The sequence below is a fragment of the Durio zibethinus genome, chromosome 8, assembly GCF_047325235.1.
Source record: "Durio zibethinus cultivar Kanyao isolate XHJ-2024 chromosome 8, ASM4732523v1, whole genome shotgun sequence".
NCBI classification, from domain to species: Eukaryota; Viridiplantae; Streptophyta; class Magnoliopsida; order Malvales; family Malvaceae; genus Durio; species Durio zibethinus.
Genome location: NC_143169.1, coordinates 5776866 through 5801915, shown reverse-complemented (window position 1 = coordinate 5801915; position 25050 = coordinate 5776866). Strand labels below are relative to the sequence as shown.

Below are 25050 nucleotides of genomic sequence, written 5' to 3'. Positions count from 1 at the left end.
AACCAACAAAGCTAGGCACGAAGGTAGAGACAAAGAGCACCGGCCACCAACAAAAAAATTAGGCAATGATAAGGATGTGAACATGAGTAAGCAAAAATAAATAAAAACTAATGCAAGTAAAAACCAGAAAAGAAAAGTAGCAATGAACAAAAAAACTAAAGAAAAGCATGCAAAAAAAAATAATAAGGGAAAAAAAAAGGCAGTAGGCATTGGTGGTGGTAGTAGCATTCAATGGCAGCATGTAATCCCTTTTCTTTCTTTTTCTTTTTAAATCCATAGGTTGGTTTGATGATCAACTCCCATGTCATTCTTGGTTGAAAACTTGTTTGACTTTGAACAAAAGGGTGGGATTTCCTTCTATTTGGAAGAACTTTTTATGTTTAATGTTAAAAGGTGGGAGCTGGGTGCTGCATTTGATGGATGCACAAGGTGAGCTTCAATGTTTTCTTATCTTTCTTAGCATTAAGCCTTTGGTGAGAGAGTGACTTTAATGCCAAGAGTTAATAAGGGTTTACAATTGATGTTTACCTACTAAATGGTGTATACAGATAAAGAAAAAGGGTTGGTTGTAAGAGTCAAGTAAGAAAAAGAAGACAAACTTTAAAAAAAACCAAAAAAAGTGCCTTAGAAAAATTGGAAGGGCTATTCATGTAAATATATATTGTTTAAAAAGGGTTTTTTTTTTTTAGAAAAAAGGAAAGAATAAACTAATAAGAAATAATAAACATACAAATCCAAATAATATAATTCTTAATAAAAAATTCAAATTATATGAATATTTGAATAGTTTTTGCAATATTGTTGGTATTATTATCTATTATTATTATTGTTGTTACCAATATATGATTATTTTAGTTTTTAGAATTTAATTTCCCATGTTTTAAATTACTTTAGATGTAATTTGTTCACTATGCCCTTTAAATTATTAATTCCATCATACTTTCTAAAAATATAAATAATAAATATGTAAAACAATAAAAATATGATAAAAGTAAAATTTTGAAAACCATGTCTAGATGTTGGAGGAAATTCATAATTAGGATTTAAGAAAATTTAATTTTGCCTAGATGTTAGGGAATTAAATAAAAAATAACAAGATAAAATAAATAAAAAGCTTAGGTTATATAAATGTTTAAATATCTCTTGTATTATTATTTCTATTATTATAATCATGTTAAGGGAATTGAAAATCATGTTTTAAAAATAATAATTTCACTTAGATATTGGAAAATTATTAAATAATAATAATAAATAAAAATATAAAAATTCAATTTTTTACAAAAATTATAAAAAAACAATCTTGCTCTAAAAGTTTGCCTAGAAGTTCATAAATTTTTGAAACCCTAAAATGAAACCTTAAATAAAATGCTAAGTGAAACCCTAAACCCTAGGTGAATCTTTAAGCCCTAAGTTTACCCAAAACCCTAAAATCATTATAAATTTAAGAATCTATAAGAAAGTTTCCCATAAAGTAATATGTCCCCAAGTTTACCCAAAACCTTGAAATCATTATAAAATTTAAAAATCTATATGAAAGCTTCCCATAAAGTGATATGTTCCCAAATGCCTCCTAAATGATAGAGTTTTTAAGAAATTTTATTTTATTAAGTATATTCATTTAATTTCATATTTTAAAATAATAAAATTAAAATAAAAAAATAATGAGATTTTAAATATAAATATGGCACATAAACTTTGCCTAGAAGTTAAAGAGTCCATGTGGTCTTTTTATATTTAAAAACTCGATCTTAAATGCACATCTCATCATCACTTATCATTGTTTGCATATATCTCATTTTTAGATTAATGTTTGCACTCATTATGCATATATATTTATTTCAATTATTGAGGTTTAATTTTAACTATATCATTTTTCATTTTTACAACATAAAAAGTTTTTTTTTTAAATTTAATTTCACAAATAAATAATAAAATTAAAATAGCATTTAGAGAAAAATAATTTTTTTATACTCTGCCTAGATGTTGAAAAGTTATCAACAGTACTTATTTGCCAAAAAATGTTATTTTTACTTTTAAAGGAATTTTTTGGTGAATCTTAGACAGAAAAGATTATTTGGAATTCTACCTAGATGTTAGGAATTATAAGATATTTCTTTAATATAAAGATTTTCACAATATTCCTAGATAAATATTTGTAATTGATTTCCTTTCTTTTTTTTTAAAAAAAAGGAATTATTATTAAATATTAAATAAAACCCATTTTTATCCAAAATTATAGATAGTGCATTAGTAATTGGTACCAAATTTATGCGCACTGCAATGGTGCTAATTCTTTCTCACATGTAACCAATTCTTGAATCTAATCCTATTTTCATATACCAAAATTATCCTTTTAATAAACTTTAAACCTCTTTTATTGTTTTATTAAAAAGATAAAATTTTTTAAGTAGCCAATCACACCCTAAAAAAGATTAGTGGTAACTTTCCATGTTTTCATAATTTTAAGTTTTTCATATAGCGATCGAGTCTGCAAATAGATATATTATGATAGCTTGGCAACTATTCTATGGATTGAACCCATAAAAGAAAAGAAAATTTTTGAATTTTTATATTTTTATTTATTTCCTTTTTATTAAATTATTATTATTATTATTATTATTATTATTATTATTATTATTATTATTATTTCAATTCCCTCAACATGATTATAACAATAGAAATAATAATACAAGAGATATTTAAACATTCATATAACCTAAGCTTTTTATTTATTTTATCTTATTTTTTATTTAATTCCTCAACATCTAGGTTGAATTAAATTTTCTTAAATCCTGATTTTGAATTCTTTCCAACATCTATTTAGGGTTTTCAAAATTTTACTTTTATCTTATTTTTATTTTTTTACATATTTATTATTTATTTTTATTATTTTTATTTTTAAGTAGCATGATTAAATTAATAAATTTAAAAATCATAGAGAACAAATTACATCTAAAGTAATTTAAAACATAGGAAATTAAATTCTAAAAACTAAAATAATCAAAATTTGGTAATAACAATAATAATAATCGATACTAATACTAACAATAATGCAAAAACTATTCAAACATTCATATGACCTAAATTTTATATTAAGATTTCTATTTATTGGGTTTTTATGTTTATTATTTATTATTACTTTATTCCTTCCTTCTTTTTCTTAAAAAAAACAAAAACTTTATAAACAATATATGCTTGCACAAATGGCCCTTTCAATTTTTCTAAGGCACTTTCTTCTAGTTTCTTTAAAGTTTATGTCTTTTTCTTTCTTACTTGACTCTTAAAGACAACCATTTCTTTATCTCTATATATTGTTTAGTAAGTGAACAAAGCACTTATCAATTGTAAATCCTTATTAAAACTTTAGGCGTTAAAGTGACTCATTCACCAAAAGCTTAATGCTAAGGAAAAGAAGAAAGCATTGAAGCTCACCTCGTGCTTCCATCAAATGAAGCACTCGACTCCCACTTTTTAACATTAAACATTAGGAAGTTCTTCAAAACGGAAAGAAGTCCCATCCTTTTGTTCGAAGTCAAACAAGTTTTTAACCAAGAAAGGCATGGGAGTTGATCATCAAACCAACCTACATTTAAAAAGAAAAGGAAAAAAGAAGGATTACTTGTTATCATTGAATGCTACTCCCACCACCAATACTTACTGCCTTATCTTTTTCCTTTCTTGTTTCTCTCTTCACTTCTTTTTCTATGTGCCCTTCTTTAGTTTTTTTTTTTACTACTTTTTTTTTACTTTTTACTTCCACTAGTTTTTATTTGTTTTCGCCTACTTTTGCTCATGTCCTTATCGCTGCCTAGTTCTTTTGTTGGTGGCTGACACTCTCTATCTCTGCCTCCATGCTAGATGTTGTTTTCTTTCTCTTTTGGTTAGCTTTTTCTATGTTCAAGCACCTTTTTCTTTTCCTTCTTTTCTCGCTTGTCTTTTGCTTCCCTTTTTTACCCGAAAGCTCTACACTCCATTTTTTTTTGTTTTTCATTTTTGCCTTCTACTAGTTTCTTTTTTTTGCTAGCCCCATTTTTCCTGTGCTGCTACACGCCTTCTCTTTTCTTTGGTTTAGTTTTTTTCTTTAGTTTTTCTTCTCTCTCTAATTCCAAACCACCTCATTTCCTTTTGTCTTTTTTTGTTTTTTCTTCTACCCATTTTTCATCAGTTCTTTTGTTTTCCTCCTCCTTCCCACATTTTCATGTAGCTTTTTCAACAATTTTCTTTGGTTTTCCTCCATTTTCATGTGGCTTTTTTATTACATTAAAAATTTGAGCTTCTTAGTGCTTAATTTTAGTGTAATTTGACTATTATTTTAGTTTTTTCTTTAGCATTTCTTAGCAAAAATACTCCTAAAATCACAATTGTCTTAAGTGTAGGTAAAATGGAGAAAATAAGGAATTTTGGTAAATTTGGATACATTTTGGAGGATTTTTTGTGCAAATTGTAAAAATGGCCTAAAACTAGTGTCATTAAGTTAGATTGCTTTTGAGGAAATTTTTTTCAACCTTTCTTCCATGAATTTTTTTAGCATTATTTCCAGCAAATTTCTAATGATTTTATTGTTAAATTTGCTCATGGAATACTTGAATTTTTTTGTAGAAAACATGCTAGAGGCTTAACAAGGAAAAGATTATGCACTAGTGGCATGGAATGCAACCTTCATTTGCATGAGAATTGAGCATCACATTTAGGCATTAAAAGGAAGACTTCAAGAGGTGATGACATGGCATATTGGAGAGCTTTCATTGGTCATAACTTGGACAGTCTGGAAGTGGAAAAACACATGAGGAAAGCTTGCAATTGAGGAAGAACAAAGAAGCCAAATAGCAATGCACCGAGTGCAGAAGAAAGGAGGAAAGAAGTCTCTGGAAGCTCACCTCATTATAAATATTTTGAAGAGATTTTTTGAGGCTTCATTCAGCTCTCACCTGCCTATAAATAGGAGTAGAGCCAGCCATTTTAAATATACTTTAGCTTAGGATTTACTTTCTTTATTCTCTAGTTTCTGCACTTTCCTTTACTGCATGTTATTTTCTTAGCAAAAAAACAGCCCTTGATCTTCATGTTTTTCTATTGATTTTGATTGCACTTTTACATATTCTCAAGTATTTTTCAGTTTTATTTACGATTTTGGCAATGAAACTTGCAAATTTTATTGATTTCTAGTCAAATCTTCAAGATTTCTCGTTGATCTCAAATTTGTTTTTGCATTTTTGCACTTAACCTAGTTGCAATGTTTTAATCAGAACTTAATAATTTCTGACTTGTTTTTGCTTCAATTTTTTTTTTACAGTTTCTCAGCTCATTAGGCTCTAACATAATTAAAAATCACAATCAAATTTGTTCCCAAATAATACAGTTAATTCTCACAATTTGAGGTTGAAATCTGGATCCAGTGCAGTCCAGGCATGATCTCCAAGCTTAAGCACAACTTTTCTCTCCTCTTGGAAAATTGTTTGATCATTCCAACCTATGATCTCTTAGATTTACTTGTTGTCTAGCTTATTTCCATTTTTTTTCAATTTATTTCATGATTTTGATAGCTGTTTGGATTAATTGTGTTGTTCATGCTCTGTTTTCTACTTAGTTGTGTACTGTTTGGTTTCCTAGCTTAGTGAGCTGATTTCCTTGATATTTTGCTGAGAATTTTTTGTTGAAATCTATAGAAAACTTGTTAATAATCCATTCCTTAGCTCAGTTATAGTTCATTTTCATTAGAAGCTTCTAGATCTAATTTTTCTCTTATCAGCTCAGTGAGTTTAGGATGGAATTTCAATTTCTGTTTTGGTTTCTCTTAGTTAGATCTTAATTTTCTTGCACTTTTTGTTCTTTAAATCAGTTTCAATTCTAGTTCATTATTTGATCTTTTCATTTCCAGCTCATCTGCTTTTGTTTATGCATCATTTAGATCTAAAAAAGTTGATTCAAGTTCAGTTTATAAGCTAGTTACTAGTTTCAGTTTCATTGGTTCTTCCATAGAGTTTGTGCAGATTTTCTTTGATTTTTTCTTTTCAAAGTGATTTTTCATGCTGTTCTCTTATAAAGCTTTGAAATTCCAGCTTGTTTAAATTTATCATGTGAAACTTTTAATGCAAAACAATAGCTAGAAGTTTGTTCAATTTGCAATGTTAATTTAGTTACGATTTTCATAATTTTCCTTTAAGTTTTGGTTTGGCTAGTTAATTGAATTTTGTGACTTTTAGTTCTTAATTTTCATTTTAAAAATGATTTCATTTAGTTTAGTTACTGCATTTTTTTTTCATTTGACATCATTCATATACTTGTTATTCTTGTTCATTTTTTTTTCATTTACTTAGCTTTTATATTTTTTTTATGCTTATTTGTTGAAGGAACCAACTTTAGAAGGGTTTAGGGATAATAGGTACGTAGTTTAGGAACTTCTATACCTAATCTTTGTGGGATGATATCTTGACCAAAAAGTCACTATTATTACTTATACAGCCTATGCACTTGTAGGGTTTTCCCTATCACTTCTATTCGTAAATAACGTTGAATAGACCTCCATCCAATTTGCAACATTTTTAACCTTTTCATGTTAAGCTTGCGTGGTTTTATTTTATGATTTCCTTTCCTCTTTTCATGTGGACCCTCACAGCCATTTTAAACAAAATTTAACAAGGCCAAATGAGCCTTTTGTTTTTAGGTTAGGGCCATGTTATGGGTTTTTAATTGGGCTATATTTTATGGGCTCTTATGATTTTATTTTAGGCCAAGCTTTCTTTTATTATATATTTATATATCTTTTAATATCTTTAATATTTTTAATTATTCTTATATTCTTATATTCTTATATTTTATTTTATATATTTTTTATTTTTATCTTTTTATATTTTTATATTATTATTATTATTTTCATTTTTTGTTTAATGGCCCATTTAACGGCCAATAATGGGCCATTATTGGGGTTTTAAAAAGATAGTCTTTTATCAAGCCTTTTATTGGGCCATTTTGGCCTTCATTCAAGCCTATGCAATGGGCCTCATCATAGGGCCCATATTAGGCCTTATCTTTGGGAATTTGAAAATAAACTGTGTAACGGACCCAAAAAATTATGGTCAAGGCCTAATTGCAAAACTGAGCCCGAGTTAAAGTGATAAAATATCTTGGATAAAATTAAGTGTCTACAGGCTCCTTCATACAAAAAAAAACCCATCATTAGTTCTTTTCAAGTACTTAAGAATCGTTTCCATGGCTTGCCAATGACATTTAACTACATTTGCTTGATAACTACTTATTAAGGCATATAAGATATCAGGCTTTATAAATAACATTGCATACATGATAAGTCCAATTGTTGAAGCATATAGAACCTTATCCATGCAATCTTTCTTAATTTGTGTCTTAGGACACATAACCTTGGAAGGATTTATGCTATGCGACATTGGTAAAAATCACTTTTTGGATTGTTAGATGCTAAACCCTTTTAGCACTTTGTCTTTGTATCCAAACTGTGAGAAACCATGCAAACACTTTGATATATTTTTATAGATCTTTATGCTTAGTACATATGTTACTTCTCTCAAATCCATCATGGAGAACTTTTTTATTAACCAAATCTTGGTAGATTATAACATGGGTATATCGTTTCCTATAAACAGTATGTTTTCCTCATATAGCACTATGAAAAAGATTGCATTCCCACTAGTCTTTTTGTATACACAAGGTTTATCTATGTTTTTTATGAATCCAGATTCCTTATTTGCTTCATCAAAAAGTATATTCCAATTCCTTGATACTTGCTTAAGTCCATAGATAGACATTTGAAGCTTACATAGATCGAAAGAATCCAAATTCTTTAATTGCTTCATCAAAATGTATATTCCAATTCCTTGATACCTTTGATGTTTTACTAGCTTTATATTTAAACAAATCGAAAGAATGCTTGACTTTATTAAATAGCAAATAAAGAAAACAATTAAAAAGTGAAAATAAAAATTGTATAGGCTAAGAAACAACTAACCAATTGTCACTTGATAGTTTTAAGAGATGGCCAAATATATTTGTAAACTAAAGAAAACCAATAGCTTTGAAAAGAATGAATGTGGGTTAATGCATTGAAAACATAAAAACAACAATATTGAAAACAAGATTGAAAATTGAAAAGAATATAAAGATTACTTGTGAAAGAGATCTTAAATAAAAATGTAAAGAAAAATTGTATTAAAAGAATGCTTTTAGAAAACAAGATTGTTATGGCTAGTTTGTCACCCTAGCCTAACTAAAGAAAACTACAAAAAAAAAAAAAATCTTCAAAGAAAATCAAAACTAGAGAAAAAAAGAAAACAGGAGAAAAGTTATGTTGTAAGATGTGAGATGTGTTACAAGTGAGGGATAGTTAACCTATTTATAGGCATAGGTTCGACCAAGATGGGATAGGATTACAGAGTCCTACTCTAATTTGACTTCTTAATAAATTACAATCTATTTTGATCTTGGAAGTGTTTGACCGAATGTGGGATCTTCAGTATAACATATGTTGGCCAAATGTTCTTCTTGGATTGGTCTTCAATGCACACTTGTCTTGCATGTTATCATCATCTTAATTTGTGAATGAGAGTTTCAGCTAAGATTAAAATCTAAGACTCATTTTCTTGATTTTCTTGATTTGGGTTCAAACTCTATTGGATAAAAATAAAAAAATCCTCTTTGAATTAAAACTTTAACCTTTAATCTCTTTTAAAATTGCCTATCTTAGAGTTAAACTTTTTAAAGTTGATCAAAGAGTCATTATGCAACTATAACTCCACTTTGCCGAATATATGTAGAAATTCCTTAAGCTAGTTGAATTTGTCTATAACTCTTTCATGCATGGCTAAATATTACTTGTCTTATGCTTGGCTGAATCTTGCTTGGAATTTGCATGGCAATCACGTCCAAAGATATCAAACCCTAAAAATCAAGAATTCAAATATTAAAAGTACCAAATTCAAGCAAATTTTCAAAAATTTGAACTAAAATGGACTCGTAAAATACTATAAATTTAACAATCATCACACCCCCACAATTAGCTTTTTGCTTATCTTCAAGCAAAATTCTTAAATTAACTATGCTAAAAATCAAAATAACTGCATACAAAGTCACAGTTTCACAAGTTATGACTCAGCACTGTGGTATAATATAAAGATAGTTATGAACAAAATTAGGCATAAAACTTAATCGAAAGTAAGCTTTTACTTTATACAACTTTCATGTAATTGAAGTCAATCTTTCTCTAATCCATACATACAATCTAAGCAAAAAGTATGCAAAATATGCCATCACATATCAACTTACAGATAGAGCATACTTCATATGTTTACTTTTCTCATTCACTTTCCATTAATGTAGACTTACATACTTGACTTAAGATCAATAGGCCTTTAGAGGCTTGTAATGTAATACTAGAGTCAATGTGAGAAAAAAGATATTTTAGGCTCAAAGCCCTTTGATAACTCTATGAAATAGATTTATTTTCAGTACTTAAATAGTTATTTTTTAGTAGTTCTTGGTGAAATAAGGTTCAATTTACTCTTAATGTGCTCAATTTTCTATTTTGTAGGAAATCTTGAAGAAAAGATTGAAACTTGATGAATTTTGAAAAATGTTGATAGTTCTTGATCAATTCTTGATGATTCTTGATACATTAAATTGAATCTTGAGCTGTTCTTGGACTGTTCTTGATGATTCTTGAAGTTCTTGAAGTTATAGGAAATCTTAAAGTGAAAAGTATGCAAAATCTATTTTGCCTAACTTAGAAGAGTTAGAATTGTTTAATCTTGGTGAAAATTTCGAAAAATTTATGCGAAGACTAAGCAAGGCATATTCGATTATGGTGAAGGTCAAATTTAAATATTCAAGTTGAATGTAAGTGCATGGTAGCTTATGTAGATGCAAGTGCACAGGATTACTAGTGGATGACAAAGTAGCAAGTCTTTTCTTATTAGCTAATAGACATGACTTGAAAGCTTATGTGACATGATGACTTGGCAAATATGTTCACATTGCAAAAGACCAAATAGCTTATTTTGAATTGGAATTCATATTCCTACTAGGATTTACACTTGTTCCTAATTACAGTAAGATTTGCATGATATAAAGGCTAAATGAAGATGAGGTGACATAATAGATTCTTAATGAGGAATTCAAGAATCCTAATTGAAGGAAAATTCTCCAAGAAGCTCAAATTACACCATGCAAGCAAATGTTTAATATTATGCAACTTGAAGAGTTTCTAAAAAGTATAGAGGATCTTAAAACCGAACCAACCTTCTTGCTTCCAAGACTTCAAAATTCTTTGTTACCTATTTTCTAGAAATCACCAAATATCAAGAAAGAAAAAGGCAGTAGCTACTTAGCATTTAGAAGCCAAGATTTGGTCTAGAAGAGTTCTTTCAAAAGTTCCAATTACATTCAATCAAGATTCACTTCAATACAGACTCCTTTATTCAAGAAGTTCATTCTCTTCAAGCCAAGAGGTCTGATACTTCAGGAGTTCAAGTTGGCCAAACCTACTTTGGAGGTCCTTGTCTATAAATAACTTGCTTAGGGCTTTAGAAAGAGCATGGTTGGGGTGATAGATAAATCTCCCTAGTTTTTTTCTTCTTCTTGTTTTCTTTTAAATTTTTATATTCTTTAACTTTTTTGTTTCTTTTTAATTCAATTTATGCAAAGTTTCTTTTAACTTTTAAGTTTAATAACAATTTGTTTCAAGTTTCTTTCACTTCAATTCTAGTGGTTTAATTATATTTGCTTATTGGTTCTTGTTGCAATCGGTTAGATCTTCTAGTATTGTTGATTCGTTCTTAATTCTTGGTTGGCTTTAAGTGCACTCTAGCTTAATTTGGCTTAGTTTATGCTTTTCATCTTTTGTTTTCATATCAATTTCATAATTGCATGTTATGCAAGTATTATGCAAATCCAATGAAATTAACACTACTATTAACATGCGTATATGATGAAATGTATGTACAACTTTATTATTTTCGAATATGAAACATGACAAGAATGGACGCAATAAGGATCGAATGAAATGCAAAGGGTAAAGTAACATTCCAAATCAATTTCTCTTTTTTCTTTTTCCTATAAAGAAATAAAAAATCAAGAAAATATTTACTTAAGGAAAACACACAAAAGGTCCAAAATTCAAATAATTTTTCCTTTTCTTTAATGCTTCCTCTTGTTATTTGACCAATAAAACAAAGAAACTAAGAAAAATCTCATTTTTTGACTTTTTTTTTGAAATTATATAAAAAATCATTTTCTTAAAAAAATATTTTTTTAACAATGCAAACCTCATCAATTTGAGCAATATATCAAAAAGAAAGCTTTATTGGAAGGATTTTTTTATTTTTTTTTTCAAAACTTTAGTTTTCTTTGCATTATTATTACCCCTAAATACAAATTGTACCAAAATATTCCTCACATGTCCTAACTCCAACGATTTTTACAAAAAAAAAATGGCATGACTCTACCTAAGGCTCATTATATGTTAGGTTGGTATTTATACATCTAAAGATTCCCAAATTGTTCCTCACATCATCATCCATTATAGACTAATAAGGCACCTTGATCCTCATCCATTACAGGCAACAAATGGAAAAGGCTCAGTCGGAGTAAGAGTATTTTCTAACCATTGCAGAGGTATTCATCTCATGAGAGCATAGGTACTTCATGTCGTTCTAAAGGGTAAGAGCCCGAGTATAGAGCTCATGCATGCAATGCACATATGATCATATGTGAAGGAACAAGTCAACACTTTATAACATTACAACCCTTATCCTAAATGTCCTAACATTTACTAAGAACAACATATAAAAAACATAACAAAAAAAACATAAAATAAATGACACAATCAAATAACAAATGCAATGTAGAATTTTTCTTAAGAAAATTGAAATTAAATCAATCAAATTTAAATATTAATTAAGACCCTTAAATTAAAACTCAAGATAACATATGATCAATTTTTGGCCTAACCATAAAAAAATGACAATCTCAAGTGAAGTCGTCAAGCTATTATATCAGTTTTGGAAGGTGAAAATTTTAATAATGCAAAAAAAAAAAAAGAGACCACTCATTTTTTTTGCCAGATATGATTGGCCACCTACAAAATTATCTTTGTAATAAAATTTTTAAATTAATTAAAGCTTGTTAAAAAGATAATTTTTCATTTGGTCTGTGAAAAAAGTTTGGGTTCAGGAGTTTAATTATATGTGGGGAAGAATTAGCACCCCATAGTGCTAGCTTTTAACACAGTGCCAATTGATCACATGTTAGCCTTTTACTTTGATAAAACTGGCCTTAATTCTAATTAAAATAATTCTATTAATTTTTATTTTTAAAAAAATCATTTTATAAAATCTTTCATTTAGGATTAAAATAAAAATCTTAGGATATGAAAATTTTATTTTCTATTCCCTCATGCCTAGATGGAATTTCGAAAAATATTTCTCCACTTGAGATTCTCATAATGATACCTAAAATCTAGCGTAATATTCCTTTATAAAGAATAATCATTAAAAAACCTCCCAATATCTAGTTAAGGTCTCAAAAATTATTTTTACTTAGGAATATTAAATTTTATTTCTAAAAAATTTTTTTTTCAAAATTTTATCTTTTTTCATTTCACATTTATTACCAACTATGATGCATGTAATGCCATATATGAAATTAACAATGCAAATAAAAATAAAACAATGCAAACAATTAATTTTATTTCATATTTCCTAAATCTTTCGTTTTTATATTCCTTATCAACATTTTTTTGATAGAATGTTTAGAAATGAAAATCTTTAACAATGAAAATTTTTCTTAATTCCCCAATAAGGTAAAATTAATCATGCATTTAAGAAATTCATAATTATTTTTTGGAAAAAAAGTGGAAATGATGCTCCTTAGTAAAATATGGTTTGGATTCCCTCTAATATATAGGCATGGTTTCCAAAATCACTTTTTGAAACACTATTCTTTTATTTAAAAGAATTTTTGCCATTTCATATTTATTAGAAATGCTTAAAATGCATATGTGATCATATAAATTACATGATACATATAATTATATTTTTTTTTTTCAAGTAGATTTTATTCATGATGACAATGGCATTTTTTGTGTAAAAATAATTTACTTTTATTATTATTATTTTAACTCTCCAATATCTAGGTGGAATTAAAAGATTAATTTTTTTCATTTAAAGAAATTCTCATAATAATTTTTTAAAAAATAAAGATAATATTCTTTATGAAAAATAATTATTGAATTTCCTCCAATATCTAGATAGGGCTTCAAAAATTATTTTTTACTTAAAAATATTACCTTAATTTTTTTCCTAAATTTTTCGTTTTAAAAATCATTTAGATTCACAAAATTTTTACAATTCATTTTTTATTCAAATCTCATTTTATTTCATCATGCATCCATAAGCAAATTAATTTTTAATAATGTATTTGCATTTTATTTATTACTACAATTATTATTATTATTATTATTATTATTATTATTATTATTATTATTATTATTATTATTCACAAGTCCTAAAACAATATTAACAAGCCTAAAAAATAGTTAAGGGCTCATGAAAATAAATGAACAAAAGGAAAATTAAATATACCTAAAATGAAGCTTTTAAAATTGAACCCAAAACACCAATAAAAGGGCTCAAGTCAAGTAGCCCAATTCCATGAAATAGGTCACAGGTCAGGTTAGGTTTCTTGGATTTTAGTTAGGCTACCCATTTCTTCTTTTTTTTTTTTTTTACAAACCAAGCTTTGACTTTTCAAACAATTTTTTTTTACTCATTTCTTTTCCTTCTTTCTTTTTTTTTTCTTTTTCTTCTTCTTCTCCTTCCCAACCGATGCCTGCCTCTTTTCCATTTTTTTTATCACTAACTCTCTCTTCTTTCTTATTCCTTTCTTTTTTTTTCTTTTTATTCTTTTCTCTTCCTCTTTTTTTTTCTTTCTTTTTTTTCTATTCTTTCTTTTCTCTTTCTTTTTGTTTTTTTTTCTTCTTTTCTTATTCTTTCTTTCCCCCAGTTGTCGACACAAGCTCTCTTTCTCACCACTGGTCAACCCTACCAACTCCTCCTTCATCCAATCTTCTTTCTCACCCAAAAAGGAAAAAAGCCAAACTCCTTAAAAAAAGTCTTAACCAAACCCTTCTTTTTTTTTTCTACTTATGGTGTTTTGATTTTATTTCTCTTTTTTTCTTTTTTATTGTCTTTTTAAGGGTTCTTTAATAGAGGACTGTGGTTGTTTGCAATTTTTTGGCTTTGCTAGTTTGGTTTTTGGTTGTCATTTGTCTGTTTTTTATTTTGGCTTTGATAGGTTCCTCACGAGGACTTTTGTTTTTTTTTTTGGCTTTTTGGGTGGCTGATAGGCTTTGTCAATGTGGCTTCGATGGTGGAAAGGGTCGACCTTCGAAAAAGACGAGGTTGATTTTAGGCTATGATGGGGGCATTCTGGTATTACAACAGATGGTGGCTTTGATGAATTTAGAATAAGAGATCTCAATTAGGCTTAGAGATTGGCAGAGGTTGGTTTTGGGTGGATAAAGGTACGCATTATGGTAAAGGTTGTTTGGCTATGAAAGAAGTTATGAAAAGGCTTTGAAACTTTTTAGGAAAAATTTTACTATGAAGGTGGTTTCGATTGAGGCCCTAGCTGGAAAGAAAGGGTGAATGGGTGGTGACTATGGTGGTCTTGTTGATTCCATGGATAGCATTTGTTGGTTGTGGTTTGCTAAGGCTGGGTGGTAGGGAGTCAGGTAAAATCAGCCAAGGGATAAGGCTTTGGTGTTGTCTCTTTTGGGTGATCAATTGGAAACCTTGGGAGAGAGTGGCTGCCAAAGATTTTTTTTATAGTAGGTGCCTCCCATTTCTTTATGGAATTGGCCTTCTCTTATCAAGCTCTCCTACTGTAAAAAAAATTTACCTTTAGGGAATTTAGTCTGTCATAAGAAGATATCTAGAAATGGGTGTTTCGGAGTGTTATTGGCTTGGAAAAATATGCGTGCTCAATTAATGTTAAGGGTTTGGGGGAATTGGTAAGGGCAAAACAAGCTATTAGAAGTGGGCATACAACTGAAGAAATGACCTGACATATTGGTAGAGATGGTTACCATGGCAGCCAACCCTCTCCCTTATTTTTAATTCATTTTTTTCTTTTTTTAAACTAATTAATTTAATTAATTGTAATAGAAATGAAAATGAAATTGGGTTTTAAAAACTAATTTGAACCTAAAATTAGAGTATGGACTTCTATTAAACCTTTAAGCCTAAGTAACTAAGTTTTGAATTGATCCGAAATTGAATTGAATTGGATCTTAGTAGTGCAAAATGATCCCAAAAATAATTAATCCAACATAAGTCCAAATGGACTCAATCCAATTAAAAGACTTTAACTAATCCAAATCGAATCATTCTAATCAAGCGTAAAAATTAAACAAACTCAAATCGATCAGGACAAAATTAGGTGTCATACCCACAAATTATCATCACAGGATGGAACAAAAGTCCAAAATTGAACCTCTTAATTCAATACCAGTTCCAAACCCTTTTATATTCATGGAACCAATTTATAAACCTCTAGGACAATTCATGTTGGAAAGGGGATTTCGAACACCATCTAAGCAAAAGACAACCCTTGGCTCGACCTTTCACCATTGTCTTCTACCACCTTTTACTTAGTAATCACCCTCGTCACTCTTCACTCCCCACCACTCAAACTTCAATCATAAGCCAACCAACACCAAACCCAATCTGACCGAAACCATTTTACCCAATATACAGCATCGCCTCAAACTCAACACCATTCATTAATCCTAGCCAAATCAACTCATAATCGAATACCCAAGAAACATGAAAAAAAAAACCCCCAAAAGAAATCTAACAATCTACCAACAACAAAAAACCTAGCCAAAATCTTTTTTAAGCAATAATATTATCAAGCCATACAAGTAACAAAAAAAAAAGCAAAAAAAAAAAGAGAGAGAGAAAGTAAAAGTTTTGGTTTAAGGATGTTTAACTAGGAATTGGGGTTTGAAGTTAAGTGAATAAAAAACCTAAAGGAAAGGTAAAGACATAGTGGAAGCCCAAGTCATTTTAACGGTAGAGAATGGCAGAAAAATGATGAGAAGTCACGAGCTTGGGTATTAGATCTAGAGGAATCTAAGACTTTTTTGAGAAATCTAGCTTGAAGCATGGAAGAAGGGGAGGAAAAGATTTTCCTGTGTTTCGAAGAATTTTTGGCATCGATGATCAGCAATAAACAACAACGATAGGTGCTAGACATTGCACAAGCAAAGGTCACTAGGTGGATTCGGGGTTGGCTTTGAACTTTTGACTGTTATGGATGATTTGGCAAAAGTTTTTCTTTTTTTTTTTTTGCAAAGGTGTAAAATCAATTAAAAACAAAGGGTGATTTTTACAGTTGTAAAAAATAAAAGTTAAAATGATGCGTTTTGAGAGGGATCCACACATTGACTTGACCCAACAACTAGCACACCCGACCTAAGCCTCTCATCAACACAAAACCAAGACTAGTCCAAACGAAACCACTATCGAACCACCCTAACCTAGTTTGCATCACCTCAAAGCCACTCAAGACTATTAAAAATTGCTCTGAACCGTGTTGAACCACCACTTGGATCGTTGGCTGGCTCATTTTGGGTAGTTTTCTTTTAATCTTTTCATTTTTAAATTTTAATTTTCAAGTTATTTATTTATTAGTCTATGCATATTTATGTTTTAAATCCCTAGAATAAGTATTTTTTTTAGAACTAAATAATTGGTGTTTAAAAAATACAATAAAAATATAAAGAAAAATAAAAATAAAAATATTTCCGTGGATGAGATATTAAGAAAGTTTGAGTAGTGATTCCTTAAAATCTTTATGTAATGATATTTTTCTAAACCACTACCAAAGTGAAGGAGTATTTAAAAAAATATTGAATACAAAGGGTTTTCATTTACTTGTTTCCCTAAAAAATAAAATAATAAAAATAAAAATAAAAAAATGATGAAAGGAAAAAATGAGTCCTTCTTAATAATAAAATTATATATAATAATGCACGAATATTTTTTTAGTAATTAATTATTTTGAAAAAAAGAAACAAAAATAAAAATTTTTAAGGATAAGATTTTATAGAAGTTCGAGTAGTAATTTCTAAGAAATCTCAAGATGAGAAAATTTTTCTAAAACACCAACAAAATATTAGGGTGTCTAGAAAAATCTTCAGTAAAAAAGATTTTCTATGTTTTTTAAAAAATTTAAATAAATAATTAGAACAAAGAGAGAAAAATAGAATGAATAATGAACAAAAAGAAAATAAGCCAAATAAAAGTAATATAAGAAAAAATAAGATTATTAAGATAAAAAAATTTGCATGCATACCATGTTTTGTTATCTGCATTCCATACATACACATTAACCTTGAAAATGAATGTAAATTTTCGATGATGGGATTCGAGAGAAGTTCGAGTAGTGATTTCTAAAAAATCTCTACTTGAAAAAATTTTTCTAAAATACTGTCAAAGTATTGAAATATTTAGAAAATCTTCAATATGAATTTCCCATTTACCTTGTATTTATTAAAAAGTAAGAAATGAATTTTTATAAAAAGGAAATATAACTCAAATTTAAACTATGAGTATCACATTTTATTATAAAATATCAATTTCAAAGATAAATATGAACTGCTGAGAATAGGATTCTTGAGAAGTCTAAATAGTGATTTTTAAAAGATCCCTAAGTGAGAAAGTTTCTCTTAATATTGCCAAAATATTAAAATATTTTTGAAAATTTTTCAATACAAAAGGTTTTTATTTTTTTTTTTCAAGCAGCAGATTAAAAAAAGGATGTTTTTTGTTGCAATAAGAATAGTTAAGAAAATTATTTTTAAATATTAAGAGTAAGACCACTTCTATCAATATTAAATTAATTAGTAAAAGTGTAGAATGAAATGAGAGAGATAGAAAGGTGGAGAGAGGGGAAGTGGAGCAGGTATAGCAAGGATTATTGCCATAATCGGGCATGGGATGCTAGTCGCAGGAGATCAGAACAGGAAAGGTGGAAAATGAAGCTTACAACAGTTTTCGTGGATAACATACGTCTAGAAAGCAAGGAAAATGAGTTAAGGGAGTTAATAATGCAACATGGTAGGGTTCTAGACTACTACATTCCACCGCATATGTAAAGGAGGAGACGAAGCTAGTTTGGATTTTTCAAATTTAAAGTTATTAGAAAAGCTTTGACAGTTATTAGGAGTGTAGATGGAAAGATCTGGAATGGATGGAGGTTAGAAGTCAGCCTAGCTAGCAAATTATGACAGATACAACAAAAACAAACATGTCATTGTCTTTGAGAAGAAGAAGGCAAACTCGATAGGAAATAAGGGCACAAGGAATGTCAAGATCTCATATGTTGAGGTTATGAAGGGACTTAGGCGAGAGGAGTTCAACAAACCAGGTGTAGTCCAAGGAAATGATGTAATAAATGGGCTTGAAAAAGCAATCTGATGATACAAGAAAATGATTTGCAGTCCGTAATAGTGATGGAAGAAGAAGAGCTCGAAATAGAATGGTTAGAAAAGTCAATAGTAGCAAAGGTGAGAAACCCACAGTTGATCCATATGCTGCAACAACACATATTTAGTCACGGTGTAACGCACTTTTCTATTGCGTTCATATGAGGCAACGTTATTGACCTTTGAGTCCAAGGAGGAAATGATGGGAATGTTGGAAGAAGGTAAAAGCTGGCCGGAGGAGTCGTTTTTCTGGACAAAGCCATGGAGTTTAGAAGAAATGACCCACGACAAATTCATGTGGCTAAAACTAGAAACCCTTCCACTTCATGCATGGAACTACAACTTATTTTTAAAAAATCAGAACATGTGGGGTAATTTTATAATAGTATATGACAATACAATGGAGGAAAAGACTGGACGCAGCAAAGGTATTATCACTGATTAAAAAAGATGCAGTCATTCCCAAGTTCTTTCCACTGAAGCTACAGAGGAGCACATTCTCTATCAAAATTTCAAAAGAAGAGGGTCCAGACTACCTTTGGAATTCAGGAGTGAAACAAACGAACCTAGCTAAGTTAGATAGAGAGTTATCAAGTCCATCAGATGATTCGAATTCAAAAGAAGATAATAGTAATCCATGGAACAATAGTCAACTAGTGGATCTCGGGGATAACGAGGAAGAAGAAGAGGAACAGTCTGTTAGTAAAGAAACAGTAAGCAGTAACATACATGTGTATAAACTACTATAGGAATCTGGTAATACAGCTATCGTAAATTGCATCCAACCGCCAATTTCAAAAGACACTCATGCACAGGATTCTTACGAAGATATGGAAAGGCTATTGATTGAGAAAGGTGGAGAATTATTCCTTCTAGAAGAAAAATAGACACCTGATGAGGACTTCAGGGAAGAAGGTAAAAATGCACACAGCTAGCAAATAAGGATGATGGGCTTCAAGAAAATCCTACAATTTAGCATAAGCCGGACGAAAGAACACAAATTAAAGAAGAAGAAGGGGACCACGAACAGGAATCTCGATGAGGGTTGGAGTTACTTGGGCAGGGAGGGAGTTTAAATGAAGTTTTAGAAATGAGCTTGGCCCATAAAGAAGCAATGAGACCCAGAACAAACAAGAAGCTGTTGACTATAGAGGAAGAAGGGACAGAAAAGTCACTGCAAAGCAAACAAGACAGAAGAAGGATGAAGGGGAAAAATCTCTACAACAAGAAACTGTAAAAAGGGCAGATGATTAGAAAAACCAGATTCTTGAAGACTCCAACTTATCAGATGACTACATAAAAAGCAAAAATAAAGCTCTTAGAATGAAGGCGGAGAAAACGTTGAAGGTGAGAAATATGTTGGGCTTAACAATAGCAGGGGATCCAAAGGTAATAATTGAGAAGTTGACGACTTTGGAAAGTGACGAGGTGGATTGGGTAGGCAAGAACTGAGTTGATTTTGGTAAGAATTAGTTTTGTAAGGGGCTGTCATAATGTCTCAATGAAGATAATCTCAATTAATGTAAGGAGGATCGATGCGAAAGAAACGAGGAGAGAGGTTAAAAGGCTAATTTGCAAAGAAAGGCCAAGTTTGGTATTCTTACAGGAATCAAAATGCTCATAGGTCACTGGGAGGATCATCAACCAGCTATGGAGTAACAGTGGAATCGGTTTCAGACATAGCAATGCAAGTAGAGTGGCGGTAGGACTGATAAGTATGTGGGTAGACTGTGACTTTACTCTTTTGTCAGCAACGGTCAAAGATCGTTATATATATTTAAGGGGGAAATTCTCTAAACATGAGGGTGTTTTTAATCTCTTAAACATCTATGCCCCTAATTAGTTGAATGAGAAGAAGGAACTGTTTGATGAATTGGCAAAGCAAAGAATAACCAATAAGGAATTTTGGTGTTTTACGGGAGATTTCAATGTGGTGTTATAGAAGGAAGAAAGGTTCCGGATATAGGATGCAGCAAGATCAACAAATGACTTCATTAATTTTGTGAATGTCACAGAGCTTGTGGATCTCCCTCACTGAAAGAAGATATACTTGGTACAAGAGGAGTAACAGTTTGGCAATGAGCAGGTTAGATTCCTCATTTCCTTTAATTGGCAGTATACTTTCCCTTTCATAAATCAATGATGTTTAGAAGGTTCAATATCATATCATGTTCCCAGTTGCTAGGGAATTGATAATATGGATTGGGATCCTAAACTATTTAGGTTCTTTAATCACTGGCTAGATAATGGTGACTTTAACAGAATGGTGGAAGAGAAATGGAAAAACTATGAGGTTGTTGGTTTTGCTGGATTTCGACTTCCACAAAAACTCAAATTGCTGAAAAAATATATAAGAGGATGGAATGGATATGGGGGTACAAATGTGGCAGAGACAATCAAGTTGATGAATAAAGAGACAATGGAATTAGAAAAGAAGCATGAAGAAAGCCCAACTAATGAATCCATTGGTACTCTTATTACCTCAAAAAGGAAAGAGCTGTGGCAGTTACAAAGAACTGAGCAAAAATGTAGAGACAAAAAGCAAGAATAAAATGGATTCAGGAAGGGGACATAAACACGAGATTGTTTCACTTCATTGCAAACAGAAGAAGAAGGAATAATGCTCGAAATCACATATATTACAAAGGAAAATTGCTCACCAGCCCAAAAGAAGGAAGACAGGCGGTGGAAGGACATTTCCATGAACTCTTCAAGAAGTCTACAGATCCAACCTTGCAAGTCACCAATGTAGAAATGAAGAAGCTCTCCCCTGCTCAAGCTCAACAATTAGAACGGTCATTCTCAGAACAGGAGGTATGCAGGTGGTAGAAGAGTCTGATAGGGATAAAGCTCCGGAGCCTGATGGGTTTAATTTCATCTTTATAAAAAACCAATGGAACTTGCTGAAAAAGGACATTATGGATTCCTTGGGAGAATTCCACAAGTCAAGTAAAATTCCAAAGGAAGCGCTCCAGTCATTGCTCTTGCTGCCAAAAAACAATGCACAGAAACTCTCAATGATTTCGGACCTATTTCTTTTATTGGGCTTATGTACAAAATACTTGCCAAGCTACTATCCTATAGAATAAAGAAGGTTATGGTAGTGCTGATCCACACAACTCAATCTACATTTGTAGAAAGAAGACAAATAATGGATAGCATTCTCATTACAAATGAGGTCATCGATTGCATAGAGAAGTCCAACCAGAAGGGACTTATCTTCAAATTGGATTTCCAAAAGGCGTTTGATAGTGTGGAATGGGAATTTCTGTTGTTCATTATGAGAAAAATGGGATTTGGCAGCAAATGGATATCATGGATTACGGACTGCACCACGACAGCATCAGTCTCAGTTTCAATAAATGGCTCTCCAACAAATCAGATCAAGATAGGCTTGAGGCAAGGTGACCCGTTGTCTCCCTTCCTATTCATCATCATGGCAAAAGGTTTGAGCTTAATGTTGAGGAAAGCCGCCTATTCAAAGGAATTAAAATTGGTTAGAGGAATGTTTGCATTTCACATTTGCAATATGCAAACAATACAATAATTTTCCGTAAGGCAGAAGTAGAACAAGTGCTCCAAGTTAAGAGAATCCTGAGATGCTTCCACCTTTACTCAGGGCTGAAAGTGAATTTTTCAAAGAGTGCCTTGTTCGGGAAAAACATAGATAAACAAATTGTTGAGGAATGGGCTTTGAGAATACACTGCAAGGTGGACTCGCTTCCTTCAAAATATCTTGAACTCTCACTGGGTGCAAATCCAAAAAGGCTAGCAACTTGGCAACCAAATATTAGTGCTTGCAAGCATAAATTGAATAATTGGAAAGGCAAGATGTTATCAATTGCCAGTAGATTGGCTTTGATTAAATCGGTTCTCTCCAATCTCCCAATTTATTACTTGTCTTTTTTTTAAATGCTGAATGGAGTAAGGATGGAACTAGAGAAAATTCAAAGATAATTCCTTTAGGGAGGTTCGAACGACAAACAAAAAATGAAAATGGTTGATAGGAGCGCTCCATCTATAAAAACATACAGCAAGGTGGGCTAGGAGTTATAGCACTAGATGCATGCAATCAATCCCTTATATTAAAATAACCTTGGACATATGAGAGAGAGGTTAATGCATCGTGGAGGGAAATGATTAGCAACAAATACAATATGCCAGTATCTAAATTACGGCCTTCTCCTTGCCCATACCAATCACTTTTAAGAGTGTGAAGGGATATACAGTTAAATTGGCATGATGAGAGTAATGCTAACTTCATAAAATCTAGTTTCCTTCTTTGTGCAGGTAATGGTTTGAGATTTTTTTTCTGGAATGACAATTGGGTGAATGGTCTTATTCTTAAAATTGCTTTTGGCAGAATTTATGGATTATCGATTAATAAAGAAGGCTCAATCAAGGAATTTGGTGACTGAATCAATGGATAATGGTGCTAGTGTCACGGATCTAAGGAGGAGTCTTGAATCCTACATCGGATATAAAAGGAGGGTTACTAGAGTATAAAAGTTTCACACCACCTCTGTCTTATGAGGCACTTTTTGTAGGACAAACCCATGAAGCCAGGGGACCAAAGTGAACAATATCTCACAAGGGTATGAACCGTGGCAAGTAGGCTGATCTAAGACGTCAGATGAGTAGATGCCCAGGTCCTAGAGCCGCACAAGTCAGAGCTTAAGTCTCTGGTATAAGAGCCAACCCTAAACTGTTCGATCCACGTCAAGCACCTCGAGGGAGGTAGACAAGGTGGCCAGCCTCTGTGACGAGGGCGTCACGAGGTTGGGTGGGGGAAAATGTCACAGACCTAAAAATGAGTTATGAATCCCACATCGGATATAAAAGAAGGGTCATTGGAGTATAAAAGAGTTCACACCACCTTTGTCTTGTAAGGTGTCTTTTATAGGATAAAACCGTAAAATTAAGAGGGCCAGAGCGGACAATACTTAAGTGGATGCTCGAATCTTGGAGTTGCGCGGGTCGGAGCTTAAGTCTCGACCCGTGACACTAGCACATTCCATTAAGAAGAAGTCTCTTCGATTGGGAAAGTAATCTTTGGCAACAATTATGGCCTACAATATCCACAATCACCTCATCGTCATTGAATCCTGACAAGGTTGTTTGGACTCATACAACTAATGGACTATTCACCTCAAATTCTTCAAGAATGAACTCTTTAAATTAGATAATAAGCCACAGGAGATAGAAAGATACATATGAAAAGGTATAGCTCCTCCCAAAGTGGAAATCTTTTGTTGGCAAGCCTTTAAAGGGAGGATTCCTATGATGGAAGTCCCTCAAATGAAGGGATGTCCAAGGAACATAGAAAACAAATTTTTGTTTTGCAAGGAAGAGGAATATGTTAATCATCTCTTATTATGGTGCCCCTTTTCTGGAATATGTGGTGTTCTTCGGGATAGTGAAAGAATAGTTAAGCTCCTCTTCTCCAAAAATATGGGGATCATGGACTCTAATCTTGCTAAGCTTATGGCTGTCACAGAGGCTCTCTCTATTGTGGTGGAAGCAAACATCAGTCCTCTACTAGATATCATGATAGAAAGTGACTCCAAAGTAGTTATCTCATGGGTGAGTCACATTTGTGAAAGTCCGTGGAATTTTAGCAATGTCATCAATCGCCTCCGTAACCTACAAGCTATTGTTAAAAATATTTCGTTTGTTCATGTGTCTAGATATGTAAATCACTTTGCGGATTCTCTAGCTAAGATGGCTTTGAATTAATCCACTGACTTGATAGTATGGTTGTAATTTTGTATCCCTTTAGGGTTTAATAAAATTTAATTTTTCAAAAAAAATGATTAATTGTACTATTTTTTAAACAACTGTCGTGAGGATTCTAATATTTCCCTATACATATCCGTATTCATGAACTTGATTTTGTTTTTGTAAATTTAAAAATTATTTTTTTAATAAGCTTTAATTAATTTTAAAATTTTATTAAAATGATAAGTCTTTTAAGTAATCAATCACATCTAATAAAAAAATATTAGTGATGAATCCTACTGTTTTTTAATCATCAGATGGCTCTCAAAACAATTATAACATCGAGATGTCTAGTAGGGGTGTAAACAAATCAATATAAACGAACTTTGATATATTCAACATCTTTTTATTTAATTAACAAATCATGAAATATTATTCGTGATCGTTTATTAAACTTAATAAACAAATATAAACCGAGCCTATTCATGAATTATTTGACATGAATTGTTTATCAAAAGTTTTATTAATTTTCACAAATGAACTGAAGATCAACAAAGTTTGTTATATTCATGATCTATTTGTTTAATTAACAAACCTTAAAATATTATTCGTGATCGTTTAATAAACAAACATAAATAAACAAAACAAAAATTAAATATGTTCATGAAATATTATATTTGTCAAATATTCTATTCATTATGTATTAGGCAAAATCCAAAACCCCTTGCCGCTAAATAAAAGAAAAAAATACTCTTCTCCTGTTCAATTCGTGTTGTCACTTTTATATTTTAAAATGTCCAAGTTGAAATGTTACT

The 25050-nt window shown here is 30.8% G+C and overlaps 1 long non-coding RNA gene across 10 annotated transcripts in view; it reads right to left on the bottom strand.

Annotated features, from left to right (window-relative positions):
- LOC111278772 (uncharacterized) overlaps nt 1-22209 on the bottom strand; it is an 85951-nt gene extending 63742 nt beyond the window's left edge. For 3 of the 10 annotated variants that reach the window (XR_016344006.1, XR_016344007.1, XR_016344011.1), the window contains exon 1: nt 21178-21801. This is a non-coding gene — a long non-coding RNA (uncharacterized LOC111278772). Of the gene's footprint in view, nt 1-21177 lie in introns of all 10 variants that reach the window. The other 7 variants (XR_016344004.1, XR_016344003.1, XR_016344008.1 and 4 more) reach the window with 7 other exon arrangements.
- Between the last annotated feature and the right edge of the window lie 2841 nt (nt 22210-25050).